Source organism: Callorhinus ursinus, unplaced genomic scaffold, assembly GCF_003265705.2.
Source record: "Callorhinus ursinus isolate GAN/ISIS: 27379988/994484 unplaced genomic scaffold, GSC_fseal_2.0 scaffold2, whole genome shotgun sequence".
Classification (NCBI taxonomy): domain Eukaryota; kingdom Metazoa; phylum Chordata; class Mammalia; order Carnivora; family Otariidae; genus Callorhinus; species Callorhinus ursinus.
In genome coordinates this window covers 107343303-107357900 of record NW_027397064.1, presented here as the reverse complement: position 1 = coordinate 107357900, position 14598 = coordinate 107343303, and the positions used below count along the sequence as shown (strand labels likewise).

Here is a 14598-nt window from a genome sequence, read left to right as displayed (position 1 = left end):
TACCTTCCTTCTTCTGATTCAGATAGACTATGACAACTGTTTCTGGGAGTTTCCCTGCATCTTCTGTCAGTTGTCTGGGAAAGTGGGGTAGGCATGGGCCTTGAGGTTGGATAAGAGGCATTCGCTCCAGCTCTGCCACCTACCTATTCTCCCTAGCTGCTAAGTCTCTGGCAGCTGGGACATTATGGGAAGCCTCTGAGTTTGGATGGGTGGAGAATCCCTGGGTTTGGGGTAGCCCAGACAAGGTGAGGTTGCCCAAATGCTGGCAATGCAGGAGCCCTGAGGCCTGGTTGATGCAGCTTGTGGATGAGTGTTTCTGTGCACATTGAAGCTGGTGTGCAAGGCAGGTTGCAGTAGAGCTGTGCCTCACCCACCAGGCCAATGGAGCACTCTTTATGAACTGCCAGCCCATCCACCCACTGCATCATTATCTCAGGTTGGGTCTTTGGGAGTAAACCAACAGGGTGAGGGTGGCGTGGTGTGGGGTTCAATAAGCAAAAAATCCCCAAACTCTGCATGAGCCTGACTCCATCTTCCTTGTGCCTGATGCTGATGTGGTGAGCGGGCAAGACTCCACTGTGGACTTCTCAGGGTCCTAGTGGCCTCTTCTAGGAAGTGGCTGTGATTGACACAATGGCTATCCCCCTTCCCTGCCACCAACTAGGATGGAAGACGGTGCTTCATTTCAGGGTTGAACTGGCCTTCCAAGAAGAGCTCTCAGAGCCTGGCTGGGTGTTTGTGTAGCCCAGAGCAGACATGAAGAGCCTCTGGCATTCATGCTGCCTGTTCCTGGGGGCCTGGAGTGGACATAGTTCAAAAGCAGGAAAGATGGGAGAGTATAATAAGAAAAGGCCTTGCATAATAATTCAATATGCTAACTCCACAATGAGAAGCTTTGTGTGTTTGGGGGAATCAGGAAGTGACTTTGTCTTCCTATTGCCTTTGGTTAAGACTAAGAACTCAGGGCCCATCTGGGGCCTGACAGGTGTATGAACAAGTGGGTAGGATAGCCTGGGAAAGCTAACCTGGCTGCAGGGTCCTTAGCTCTGGCTGCCATTGCACCTTCAAATGTGGGCTTAGGAGGGCCTTGTATTCAGTGTTTGGAAAAAAATTGAAAATCAAGATTTTAGTGTGAAATTTGAATTTTAAAAGTTGACAATTAAAAAATAGTCTATGTCTGTAGTCCAAACAGAATCTATCTGCCAATTGGATTTGATTTTGGTGTACAGGTGTATTCTGTACAGACTGCTGCTCTTGGGGAGGGTGAGAGAGAGAGAGAGAGAGAGAGAGAGTGGTTATTTACTCATACCCAGAAGAACAGAGGGGAATAGAGGCATATCTCAAACTGGCTTTGGTAGAGGGAGCTTAAAGGTTTGGCCTTGAGTGCTGAACTCCACCCTGGCCTCTCCAGCCAGAGTCCCTAGCGTGTATCTCAGACTTGGGGGTAGTGGACAGTTGGGGAAGGAGATGGGGCTCTGTGGACATGGGCTGCAGTTTCCCCAAGTGTGAATAAGTGGTTGATGATTTGCATTATAAAAAGAAGCAGGGGCCTGCATCAGGCAGGAGGAGTCCCTAGGGAAGGGCTTCCTTTTGGGGTAAGAGGATGGCCATCAATGAGAAACTGCTCCTATCCACAGCTTCCCTAAGGGAGGTGATCTTAAAAGGGATGGACAATCAGACCTGGGAGTGTAAGATCCGTCTCAGGGTTGTTGTGAGGAATGTGTGATGAAGCTGGTGAGAGTGTCCCCCTCAGTTCCCCTGCTGGGTCATGCAGCAAGCTCTGGGTGGGGGCTGGGACATGGAGTGGCCCTCCAGCATCTCCCCCTCTAGGGTCAGTTTGCAGAGGACAGTCTCCTGCTGCACACAGCTTGGGAATGGAGCACCACCAAGCCAACCTCACTGTTGGTCACGCCTCAGGGATGTCTGGTTTTTCAGTAAGACATGAAGCTGCAGGGTATATAGCACAGTCAGCCAGTGCCATTCTGTGACTAGAAGGACATGGGTAGGGCAGGGAGGAGCATGAGCATGGGTGCCGGCAGCCTCTGGTGTGAGTGGCCACTATCTCATGAGATAGTCTCAGCCTGCCGCCCACAGCTGCCGGTCCATTCATCATATCTATCCACCAGATAGGCCACGACAGCCTGTCACCACTACTTTGCACCCCTGCCCCTCCTGGCCAGGGAAAGAGCACATCTTCAGGGCAGGGCCATCCATGGTGTGGGGGTAGGCACAGGGGTCAAGAGTGTGGGTTCCAGGGTCACACAGACCTATCCTGTCTTTACTAGCTGTGTGACCTTGGGCAAGGTACCAAATCCCTCTGGGTCTCAGTTTCCTCATACAGTATCTCCAGCCTCCCAGGGTAGGTGAGCTGAGATCACGCATCTAGAGTGCAGGCTCCAAGAAAGTGTTTGTGGGAAGTCAATTGTTGTCATTTGTGCCACCATTGTCCTGCTGGTGATTATTCCTTCCCAAGTCACCCATGCTGGGTGGCACAGTTGTCTGCCTCCTGGATTGGCCCCTTTTTCCTTTGCACACAATTGTCCAGGAGACAGGTATAGAGACAGCTGGAGAACCACCCCAAACTTGCCATCAGGTAGAGCACCCTTCATATCAGAGGAGGTGAGTGTGGCTGAAGGCCAAGGGCTTATTGGAGGAGGGATGTGGATTTCTTGGTTGGTCAAACTTAAGTCCCCTGGCAGTGTGTGTGGGTCCCTTGCCCTTTGTAATCATGAGCTCTGCCCACTGAGCCTGCAGGGCCTGCAGGGCCCTGGGTTCATGCTGGGTCACAGTGGTGAAGCCTGTGAGCAGTGTCCCCCAGCATCTGCCAACATCAGCAGATAGTGGGTGAGGGCAAAAGGGCTACACTGCTGCAACTTGCTGTGAGGTGCTTATATTCTTTTTCATGAGTTCAGCTACAAACTTGCCAACCAGAGAGTGTTTACCACTTAATTTTCTCCTAAACATTTACATTCATTTTAAAATAAGGAGACTGATAGGGCCCTTGGGTACCACCCTCCCTTAGCCGCAGGGGATCTAATTATTGCCAAAGATGAAGGCTGGTTGCCAAGTGCATGGGAAAACTTCACTGATTTCAGGGAAGGCCTGCTGCCAGAGTCTCCTTGGGTTCCCCAGAGTGAGGCCACTGTCTACCCAATGAAGAGATAGGATTGGCTTAGAGGGTGTGCAGGTGTGGGACTCCCGCCCCCTCCTGCCCTACCCCCTGTTGTCCAGATTGGGCCTCTCCTCTCCTAGCACAAATTAGTGCTGCACTCTGGTAGGGCAGTCCAGGGTATACTGCTTGCCTCTGTGGCCTGAGCCAAAGGTTTGTCACTAATGATGGGAACTGTAGGCTGCATAGGCACAAAGGGTAATCATGGTAAGTTAGTGGACAAGATATTTTTGGTCAAGTGAGATCTCACAGTGGTTTTCAATTTTCTTTTTCTGCTACCCTTCCCTTCACTTAGCTCAATCCTGGTTGTATTCATCAGGCTCTCCAGAGAAACAGAATCAATAGAAGATATATATATGGAGAGAGAGAGGGAGAGAGAGATTGATTTATTGTAGGAATGGACTCACACGGTTATGGAGAACCAGGAGAATGTGGTATAATTTTGTCCAAGTCCAAAGGCCTGTGAACCAGGAACTCTGATGTCCGAGGGCAAGAAAGATGGACACTCCAGTTCCAGGAGAGAGAGAGAGAAAGAGAAAGAGAGAGAGATACTTCCTTCCTCTGTTTTTTGTTCTACTTGGGCCCCCAATGGATTGGATGATGCCTGCCCACACTGATGAGGGTGGATCTCTTTACTCAGTCTACTGAATCAAGTGTTAGTCCCTTCCAGAAACATGGTCACAGACATACCCAGAAATAATTGCTAGCTTTCTGGATATCCCTTATCTCAGTCAAGCTGACACGTAAAATTAACCATCATACCAGTGTTACTTCCTTTCAGAAGGCTCCTTGATCTCCATGCTGGGCAGGTGCATCTGTTCTGTGCTCTGAAGTCATCATGTGCTATTTTCCATCAGGGAGTGATCACATGTGGGGAAATGTCAGCTTATGGACCTGTCTCAGGCTTCAGACTGTGACCACCCCCCCCCAGGTCAGGGCCTTGTCCTGGTCACTCTGTGCTGCCAGTGCTTATCCTGGGGACTGGCACAGAGTCGGGGGAAGGGGAATGTCTGCCTAGCTGCTCACCCTGTCTGGTGGTAGGGCAAGTCTGATGCCATGCCCTTCCTTTTCATGGGTTAACCATCTACCCATTTAGTTGTTCAACTATTTATTGAGCACCAGTAGCATGTCAGGCACTAGGTTGAGCACGGAGCATGCAGTCAATAGCTTTCATGAAACCTCCAGTCTAATCAGTTAAAGAACAAAGGAATATATAATTACACAAGTTAAAGAACAAAGGAATATATAATTACAAGTCGAGGTAATTATTTTTTTTAAAGATTTTTATTTATTTTTGACAGAGAAAGAGAGTGTACAAGCAGGGGAAGCAGCAGAAAGAGGGAGAGAGAGAGAGGCAGGCTCCCGGCTTAGCAGGGAGCCCAATGTGGGGCTTGATCCCAGGACCCTGGGATCATGACCTGAGCCAAAGGCAGACACTTAACCATCTGAGCCACCCACGCGCCCTTACAAGTTGAAGTAATTATTACCAAGGAAAAGTAAATGATCCCCATGAGTCAGAATAATTAAGGGAGAAAATAATTATAATAAGTGTTGACAAAGATGTAGAGAAATTGGAAGCCACACACTGATGGTTGAAATGTAAATTGCAGTCACCTTGGCAAACAATTTGTCTATTCCTCACAAAGCTGAACATAGAGTTACCATATGACCCCACAATACCACTCCTAGATATAAACTCAAGGCAAGTGAGAACATATGTCTACACAAAAATTTTTACATAAATGTTCATACCAGCATTATTAATAATAGCCAAAAAGGTGGAAACAATCCAAATGTCCATCCATCAACTGATGAATAAATAAACAAATAAGGTATATCCACAAATGGAGTCATTTAGTCACAGAAAAGAATGTTCTATACATGCTACAACATATATGGGATTATAGACAATCCTTGAAAACATTATGCTAAGTGAAAGTAGCCAGACATAAAAGTCTACACATTGTATAATTTCATTTATGTGCAATTTCCAGAGTAAGCAAATCCATAGAGGCAGAAGGCACATTAATCATTGCCTGGGGCTGAGATGGGCTGGGTAATTAGGAGCAAGTGTGTAGTTTAACAGGGTGATTTTTAATGTTATTTGATCGATGTCTCAATAAAAAATAATGAAATGCACACCCACATAACCACTACCCAGGTCGAGAAATAGAAAGTTTCCAGCAGATGATAAGACACACGGAAAAGGAAATGATGGTCACAAAAGAAGTTTTTTATACTCAAAGATCCCTGGGAACCAGAGGCACAGTGCAGCCCACAGGGCCACATGGAGAAGCACTGGGTCAGTCAGAAGACAGAGGTAGCCAGGGGAAAATGTGGGCAAGAGCGTTTACTGTGGTTTCTGTGGGAAAGAACAGGTGAGGAGGGTAAGGAGATTTAGGATTGGGTAGTTTGAATATCTCAGTTGGCTCTGGGGCACTGAGGCTGATCCCATTTCTGGCATCTGACCCTACAGTGATCAGGGCAGGTGGAGAGTGGTCTGGGGTGTGAGAGCCCCACCAAACGAGTGGTTGGAATGTGGGCTCTGGATGGCTTGATTGGCATTTGAAAGATGCACTCCAGGTGGGTCATTTGCTATCTCTAGGAATTAACTGGCCCAGGGAGGAGCAGTCCCTCCAGAGTCAGCAAGACCTCCTATGTCAAAACATTAGAAACACAGATATGGGTAATACTAGGGTCAGAGTCCCACTGCCAGCTGTGGATACTGAGGGCTAGCGGCATCTACATTAAGTGTTTCACATGCATACAACCACCTAACCACCTGTTTGGTCCCATTACCTGTGCCTGACACCCCAGCTCCAGGCTTCTAGGAGGTGGAGGAGGAGCAGTCCCCTGGACCACGGAGTGGGGAGGGGCTTCTTAACACTCTCACTGAGCTGCACCTTCACCCATGTGCAGAGGGCTTCAGCATTGCCAGTGCCTGAGAAGTCTGAGCACTGGTGAATGAGGTTGGGAGCATGGTCAACCATGCAGGAGGAGCACTTACTAGTGATACTGTTTCTAGTCACCAATGCATGGCGATAAGAGTCAGCTTTTGTGTTCCACATCAGTGCACTCTCTCACTGCCTACAGCAGAGGCCCATGGCTCCCCCTGCAAGCCCTCCTTTGGTGTGCTGCTGGCTCTCAGGATTCTGCGGACATTCAGGTGGGACTCCTTTTTCTCCTTTGCTGGCTTTGGCCCTGGTGTCTTGGTGGTGCTAGTGCCGTCGCCTCCACACCTCTGCTCTCCAGCTACCAAAGCTTGATTGCTGTTGTGCTCCCCCTTCTTCTCCCCATCACTATAGGTTTATCATTAAAAAGCAAAAATCTTCACTATAGTTTTAATGGAGTTTCAGGAGGGAGCAAAGTTAGATAAATGCATTCAGTCCTCTAGCAGAAACCAGAAGACCTGTAGGAATGATTTCTTGTAAATACCCCAATATCTCTAATTTTTCTCCAGTGTATTCTGGAGCCATAGGACCTAAACCACAAGGAATCCAGTATGTGAAGAGTTTCAATTTGCAGCAATTGATCCATCAGCTAGAACCCTGAATGATGTGCTTACCAGACAACCAGGGGGTGGTGAGGTGGTTTACATGGGGCAGGGATCTCTTGGGATTCCAGGTCATGTGCTCAGAGCAGTGCGAATCTTGGGAGAAGGGATGGTGGTCCCTCCTTACTGGTCCTCAGGGAGTCCTGCCAGACTCTCCTCCCCACCCTTAGCCCCCTGTTTCCATTCTCTACCATCTGTGAATCAGATCATATTGCTCCCCTGCTTAAGACTCTTCAGTGCCCCCTCATGTCACTCAAAATCCAAATATTCCACTACAAACCACACAGCTTTGTGTAACCTGGGCTATGGGCTCTGCTCCCCATCCTCCCTTTTACTTTTTTCTCCTCGCTATGCACCGGCTGTCCTTGTTTTTCCCACAGGCCAACGTCTCTTGCACTTCGGGGCTTCTGCACATGCTGCACTCTTGGCCCCGGGGGCTCTGCTATACTCTCACCTTTGGCTGGCATCCCCACCCTCTGGTCACAGGTTGAAGGCCTTTCCTGGTCACCACTTCCATTCTGGCCCCAGCACCTCTGTGGGTCACCTGTTCCACAGGGGGCCAAGCCTGGTCTCTGTGGGGGTATCCTAGGCAACATCTGCTCACACAGAAAGGAGGCTACTTTGGGAGTGCATCATCCCCATCTAGTGTGAGGGGTATTTAACAAGAGTTCACAGGTAATGGATTGGCTCAGTCTTCAATAAGGGGATCCGAGAATTGGCCTAGAAATATGTGGCTGCAAGGATTGGGGAATACCCTGGGGGTGAGGCTCCTGGAAAGGCGGTGTGGTGAAATGGGTCAGGCAGGCAGACAGTTCTGGGCCAGAACCCAAGCTCTGCTACCTCCTTGTTGTGTGATGGTGATCAAGTCATTTAACTTCTAAACCTCAGTTTCCTCACCTATAAAATGAATATAAAAAGAGCAACTGTCTCATAGGGTGTTGTGGTGGGGATTAGATGCTGACGTTGTTGAAGGCTCTGTGACTATTCCCAGCACATAGAATGTGGATACACAAGCAGTCACCACCCTCCCACCCCAGATGTTCTAGGGAAGTGCTGTTGATGAGCACAGAGCTTGTCGGTAGAAAATGTATGCAAAGCACTGATGGGGCTTGGGTGTGTAGGGGGTGCTCTGAATGCTCTAGAATAGGTGTGCTCGGGATCAAGAGCTGAGTTTTAGTCTCCAGAACTGGATGGGGTTTCCAGAGAAGATGGACTCAGGCATAGGTCCAGGCCACTGTCTAACAGGGTCATTCAATCAGCCCCCTTGCTGTGACATCAGTGTGCTGAGTTCTTGTGGCCAGACTTTGCTTTCCCACCTAGACTGTCCTTCAGAGAGGCTTCACTGCCAGGGCTCCTTGGCAGATAAGGTCCATGAGCAGTGGTGCTGGGTTTATGCAATCTCCCTGCGGGTTGTTAGTGTGTGTTAGCTGGGGCTCAGTCAGAGCATCAGAACCAACTGCTGTCTGTTACGCTCTAGGTGACTGTGGGAGCTGGCTGAGCAGCCTCTGGAAGGCCTTGTCGGTGTCTGATGCTGGACGCAGTGGGGGAGGGAAGACAGGTGTGAAGGAGGGGGAACTCCTGAGGACAGGCCGAAACCTGTGTTGGTTCCCACGGCCTCCAACCTTGATGATGTGGGTGTCCTGCCAGAGAAGCTCATGGCCTTAGTCTTAGAGCTAAGTCCACATCTGGACTGGAGGAGTAATGGGGAGGAGCTGCAGCCCAGGCCCAGTCACTGATGCTGACAAGGTGAGTCAGCAAGTTGGTGACAACATGGTGCCTCATCTCTGCACCCCCCTCCCCCCAAGCCCTGTTTCTGAGCATAAGCAACAGTATGGCCACTGCTGTGCTTCTGCCTCCAAGTCTAGTGTAGAATAACTCCTGTGGCCCATCCTAACCAGAAGCACCAGGGAAGGGAATTCTGTGAAACAAATGTCAGCCAGCTGAGCTGACTGAGTCACTATGGCTAATGTGAAATGGCCCTTTAGGTGCATATTGCCTGCTGAGGAGATGGTATCTGCCCCTACCAAAGGGAGGGGCAGTTGTGAAGTCTGTGTGAAGCACCTGGGGCTGCTTCTCTGTGAGTACTCTGGTAGACAGCACCCAGTGCCCAGGGCCTGCCTAGTGGGAGCTTGGAGCTACCACCAGTAACCAGGAAGGCAGGAGAAGGATCTTGGAGCTGGGATGGGCCAATGCTACCCTGATTCTCAGAAGGGGGTGTATTATGGACTGACTTGTCCCTCTCCAGATTTATATGTTGATATCCTTCACCCCTGATGTAATGGTCTTAGGAGGTGAGGCCTTTGGCAGGTGCTTCAATCATGAATGGAATTAGTGACCTCACAAGAGTCACGGGAGAACTTTCTCTTTCCAATATGTGAGGAAACAATGAGAAGACAGCCATCTGCATACCAGACACAGAGTCTGTTAGCACCTTCGTCTGGGAATTCCAGCCTCCAGAACTGTGAGAAATAAATGTTTGCTGTTTAAGCCCCCCCCGCCCCCCCAGACCATGGTACCATGTGATAGCAGCCTGAGCCTACTAAGACAGAAGAAAGCAGATTTCATACACACAGACCAGTAAGCTAAGGTCCATCCTGCATGAGGCTGCACAGTGGACAACTCAAATATTGGTTCATTTTGAAGGCTCTGGGTAGAAAGAAGGAGGTGTAAGGTGAGGGTGGGGAGGGGGAACTGGCAACCAGCAGGGCAATGAAAGGACCCAGTGGTATTTAGCAGACCCAGGTTAGCGTGCAGCCCAAGAGCTTGAGGTAGGAATGGGTACCTGCATGCAGCAGCCACTCCAAACCTTGGAGTCCCCGCCTGGTTGGGTGTAGTAGGGTCTATTCCCTGGGAGATCTGGTGACAGGGTGGTTGGGACGACAGGAATTGGGGGAGACAAGAGGGTGGCAGACAGGGATGTTCCCATGGCACAGAGCCAGAATTCTATGTTCTGCAGGGCAGAGAGACAATAGCAGTAGACCCACCCTTGATGCATTGCAGTGACAGTAAGTGCTGGAGCAGAAGGGGGCTGAGAAAGATTGTATTGCAGGAGTCCGCCCTCCTTTGAGCGCCCAGGGGAGGGCTTCCTAGAGAAAAGAAGGGTTGAGTAGAGTTCTTAGTGTTAAGTAGGAATTGCCCAGCTGAAGGGGGCAGAGAAAAAAATGTGTGGTGAGGAAAATGGCACATCTGGAGAATTAAAAATAGCCCAGCATAGCCAGAGTGTAGTCTAGCTCTTTGGAAATATGATAGCAGAGGCATCCATACATTCCTACTGTTATGGGATGAATCATGTCCCCTCCCTGCAAAATTCATATGTTGAAGCCCTGACCACCAGTATCTCAGGATGCAACTGAGATACAAAGAGATAGGGTCTTTAAAAAAATGTAATTAAGTAAAATGAGATCACTAGGTTAGGTCTTACTCCAATACGACTGGTGTCTTTATAAAAAGGGGGATTAGGACACACACACACACACACACACACACACACACGTAAAACGGTGTAGGCACAGAGAGAAGAGGGACACCTACGCACCAAGGAGAGAGGCCTCAGAAGGAACTAGCCCTGGCAGCATCTTGGTCTTGGACTTCTAAACTCCAGAACTGTGAGGAAATAAATGTCTGTTGTTTGAGTCACCCAGGGGTGCTTTGTTATGACAGGCCTGGCAGACTAATATGCTTACTAAGTGCCAGATATTGGCCTCAGTCCTTTATACATAGGAACTTATATCACATGCCAACCCTAGCAAGCGAGTGCCATCACTCTCCCCATTGTGCTGATGAGGACATTGAGGAATGGGGGCAAGAACTAAAACCATCCACACCCCAGAGCTTACTGTCTGCATTAATATGATTTCACTGTTGGACATTCAGCACTGACATGACTTTATAACTGCATGACTTTCTTGCCCAGGAAGACAAAGTTGCAAATAACTTTATGGTTTGTTTCAAAAACTTCCTAAAAATCCATTTATCTGGGTAATGGACCACTCAACTTTCTCACAAAGGGTAAGTAATCTTTTCTAAAAAGATCAGTTGGTCGGTTGGGCTCATCAACTGACTACATGCATGTCAAGCATGGTTCCACAATCCCTCTTTGCTGTGTCCACAAATCCTACTGTATTGTGAATTTTGCCCAGTGCCAGTTAGGGCCCCTATATAGAAAGATTTACTTGAAACAGACCATCTAGACCTCCTAAATATCCCACATTTGCCTTTTCTCCTCTGACACAAGTCAATGAGGCTGTGGCTCTTCTTATTGCAGGGAGCAGCAAGCCTGGCTTTGCTTGATCAACAGATTATTTTGTTCATCTTTCTGGGGAGTTGGCCATCAGCAGAGGTTAAGTAACCTGTCTTGGATCACATAGCTGGTAAGTAATGGACCAGGCTGGGACCCTTGTAATCTGGCTGCAGCGTCTGTGCTTCTAACTGAAGTGCCTGAGGGTCAGAGGGAGCTTACAGTCTCTGAGTCCATCCCACCTCTGCCTGACTTTTCCTGGGAGGGTAGGCAGCCCCTTGGAGACAGCTGTCCCATTGCTGGGGAGTCATTGTTGGAGGCAATGTGGTGCAGGAGAAGGAACAAGAGCTCTGGGTTGGCACAGACCCAGCCCATTCATTGGTTAGCTGCAGGTGACCTGACCTCCCTGAACTTTGAATTTTCCAGCATCAAAATAGGGATAATGGACCACAGCTCATATGGTCATGGTGAAGATGAAAAGGGGCTACTGTTGATAATTGCCTGGCACATGGAAATTGCCCAATAAATGACATTTTCAGTACTGCTTGTGTATATGGAGCTGATGTTTGCTTCCCAGATTGCCTCCTCCCTCCCCCACCATTCAGCTTGCTGTTTCAACAAGCATAGACTGGTCCTCTGATGTTAGAAAGTTCTAGGACTTCAAGCAAATCTGTCTCCTCAGAGCCTTTTCATTCCTTTCACTTTTGTCCTAGAGTTGGTGGAGTTGGGGCAGTAACTCCAGAGAAAAGCACCCCCTGAGCCCTTCTAGACCTAGGGCTCTTTGTTTCTGTAGCTTAGAGATGGAAATGGAGACTCCAGAAAAAGGGCATATAGCTCAGTGAAAAGAGCACTGGATTAGGTGTTTGTTACCACCCAGCTGTGTGCGCTGACTCCTTCTCCACAACTTGGTTCCTTCCTTCCATCCCTTCCCTCCTTTCTTCCTTCCTTCCTTTCTTCCTTTCTTCTTTGAATATTTAAAAAAATTTTTTTAAAGATTTTATTTATTCATTCGAGACACAGAGATACATACAGAGAGGGAGAGAGAGAGCATGAGCAGGGGGAGGGGTAGAGGGAGAGGCAGGCTCCCCACTGAGCCAGGAGCAGGACATGGGGCTCCATCCCAGGACCCTGGGATCATGACCTGAGCCAAAGGCAGATGCTTAACCATCTGAGCCACCCAGGCGCCCCTCTTCTTTGAATATTGAAAACAAAATAAGGTCGTGAAGATGACAGTGATGTGAAGCAAGTGGGTGATGTGCAGGACACTGTTCCCGTGGCCAGCAACAAGGAGGGGAGTCAGTGATCCATTTCTCCTGTGTGCCATAGCCTCTCCCTCTATGGAGTGGCCCAGACAGCTCGCATCTTCTGGCAAATGTTGTGTACTTGCCGAATATGGGCTCAGTGTCCAGAAGTGTCTGTTGGTCTTCTTTGCCACACAAGCATTTTGAAAGCCTTCTGGATTTCCTGAGGAAAAGAATATTGATCCTTCAAACAAATGTGAGGATATGCTCTTTTCTATTTAGACGTCTCTGTCATAAAGGAGATGGGATCCTTGTCAAACACCTGCTATCAGTTAACACTGTAGTTTGTGAATGGCTTTCCTCTGACAGGATGGGCCCTACATTTTCATTTCTCAGGAACCTACCTCCTTTCTTTTAAGATTCTCTTCTTTCAAATTGCCTCTGTGTCTTTTTGGTGCTCCTCCTGGCCTCCCTGCATGCCAGCTATTTTACCCTGAAGTCAGGATAGGAGGAAGAAAATTTTGTATGGGGCCTTTGAAGGTGGATAGACTCATGAACTAACTGGGACACCTTTGGATTTTTAACCTCTCTGGGCCTTGGCTGAGATATGACATCTTTGAATTTTGTGCATTCCAAGGGTGTATATGCCAGTGTATGCCACCCATACACATCCATACTTTATAGTGTGCCTGCTGACAGGAACAAAGCTGGGGTCTGGCATCCAATGGCAAAATAACCTTTTCTGTGGGGTTATGTTGAAGGCCAAGAATGTTTATATAATGCAACTAGCACAGTACCTGGCAATTGAACGTGTTCAATAAATGATTAAAAAATATGTGAGAAAATTGATTTAGAAGAGCATAACAATAAAATAAAATTAAAACAAGATAGAAGAGCAAATCATATGCTCAAGTGGCATTTTTCATTGCAGACCAAGCAGTGACAGAAGAAAGGAAACATAGGGGATAGGGCCAGATTTCATTCTTATGATAATGTTGATAAAAATGACCGCCTACAGAGGCAAATACACTATGACCGCAGCAGTGGGAATGTGGGGGTGGAGGGTAAGACTTCTCCTTAGTCCTCAGGTTCCAGATTTACTTCTCAGTTTCCAGACTGTGGAAAAGTCTGAAATGTTCTTTGGAAAAAAGATGTACATGGGTAAGTAACAACCTCACTGAGTCTCAATTTCTTTATCTGTAAAAAGAGGATTATAATACTTACTCCATGTTCGTACTGTTAAATGAGATAAAGTGATAAGCACTGTATAGAATAGAAATGAGAAAAGTGTCAGACATCTTCCTCCTGCCCAGCAGTCTCTCACTGGTGTGTGGAAGAGCCAGGTCATATGGGAGAGACATATTTCCTTGAGGGAGAGGCTCAAGGTGACCACAGATAGAAGGTAAGGGAGCATGTGGCAAATTTGGAAAACAAAGACTGGGAGATTCAGCCAGGGCTGTGATGGGAGCTGCTGCTGGTGACTGGGAGGGGAGAGTTGAGGGCACCCTTGCTGGGAGCTTGGACTCTTGTCTTGGTTGCTCCAGACTGACCAGTCAGGCTCTGAAGTACATAAAAACACTGCCAGATTCTGAAAAAGGCCTTGTACCATGACTCTCTTACTGACAGGAACACTGGTAGATTCTGCCCACTGGCCAAGAGGAATGCCACCCTGGAGCCCTGACAGTGGAATAGCTCAGAAACCTGTGGATTCTGGGGGCGTGTGTGCACACCTCTGTCCCCCCAACACCCCATGTGGAGTGGTGGCATTGTCACACCTCCCCTCCTGGATCGTATGAGATCCACTTGCCCCATGTCCCCAGTGGCACCTGGTACCGTCGTTTTTTTTTTTTTTTTAACCCAAATTTCCCCTTTATTCATTCAAAGAATACTGTCCAAAATTAGCTTAGTGAGAGCCTGGTATGCTGACAAATCACACATTTCAGAAATTTGATTGTAGGAAAAATCCACCTTCTTGAGATTTTTGGGTGGCTTGAAATTGAAGAATGTCGTCAGTTTATTGTAAGAAGCATTAAGTTCTAGAAGGTTAAGGCATACAACTCACACAAGACAGATCTTCAATTTTATTTACTGAAAGATCCAACTTCTGTAGGTGAACATATTCACAGAGAATGCTAATGTCAATTAAATCACAACCTGATAAAGCTAGATTGAGATAGACCTGCTCAGTCCCGGAGCCTGAGCGCCCCAACTGGTGAAGGGCATTGGCCACGACCTCCTCTCTCAGGACCCCATCAAATTCCTCCTCCAAATTCAGCATCTCGGACTCTGAGGACTCCTCGGATTCCTCTCCGTCCGCGTCCGACTCCCGAGAGCGGTGAATGAGCTGCTGGAGCAGGTAGGAGGAGGCTTTATGGAAAGTACCTTTCGGTCTCTGCCC

General features: G+C 48.2%; 1 protein-coding gene across 1 annotated transcript in view; it reads right to left on the bottom strand.

Moving 5' to 3' along the window:
• Positions 1 to 12323: 12323 nt before the first annotated feature.
• TEX51 (testis expressed 51) overlaps positions 12324 to 14598 on the bottom strand; it is a 15407-nt gene continuing 13132 nt past the window's right edge. The window contains exon 8 of the transcript XR_012376024.1: positions 12324 to 12423. The gene's annotated coding sequence lies outside the window, so the exon portion shown is untranslated. The remainder of the gene's footprint in view (positions 12424 to 14598) is intronic.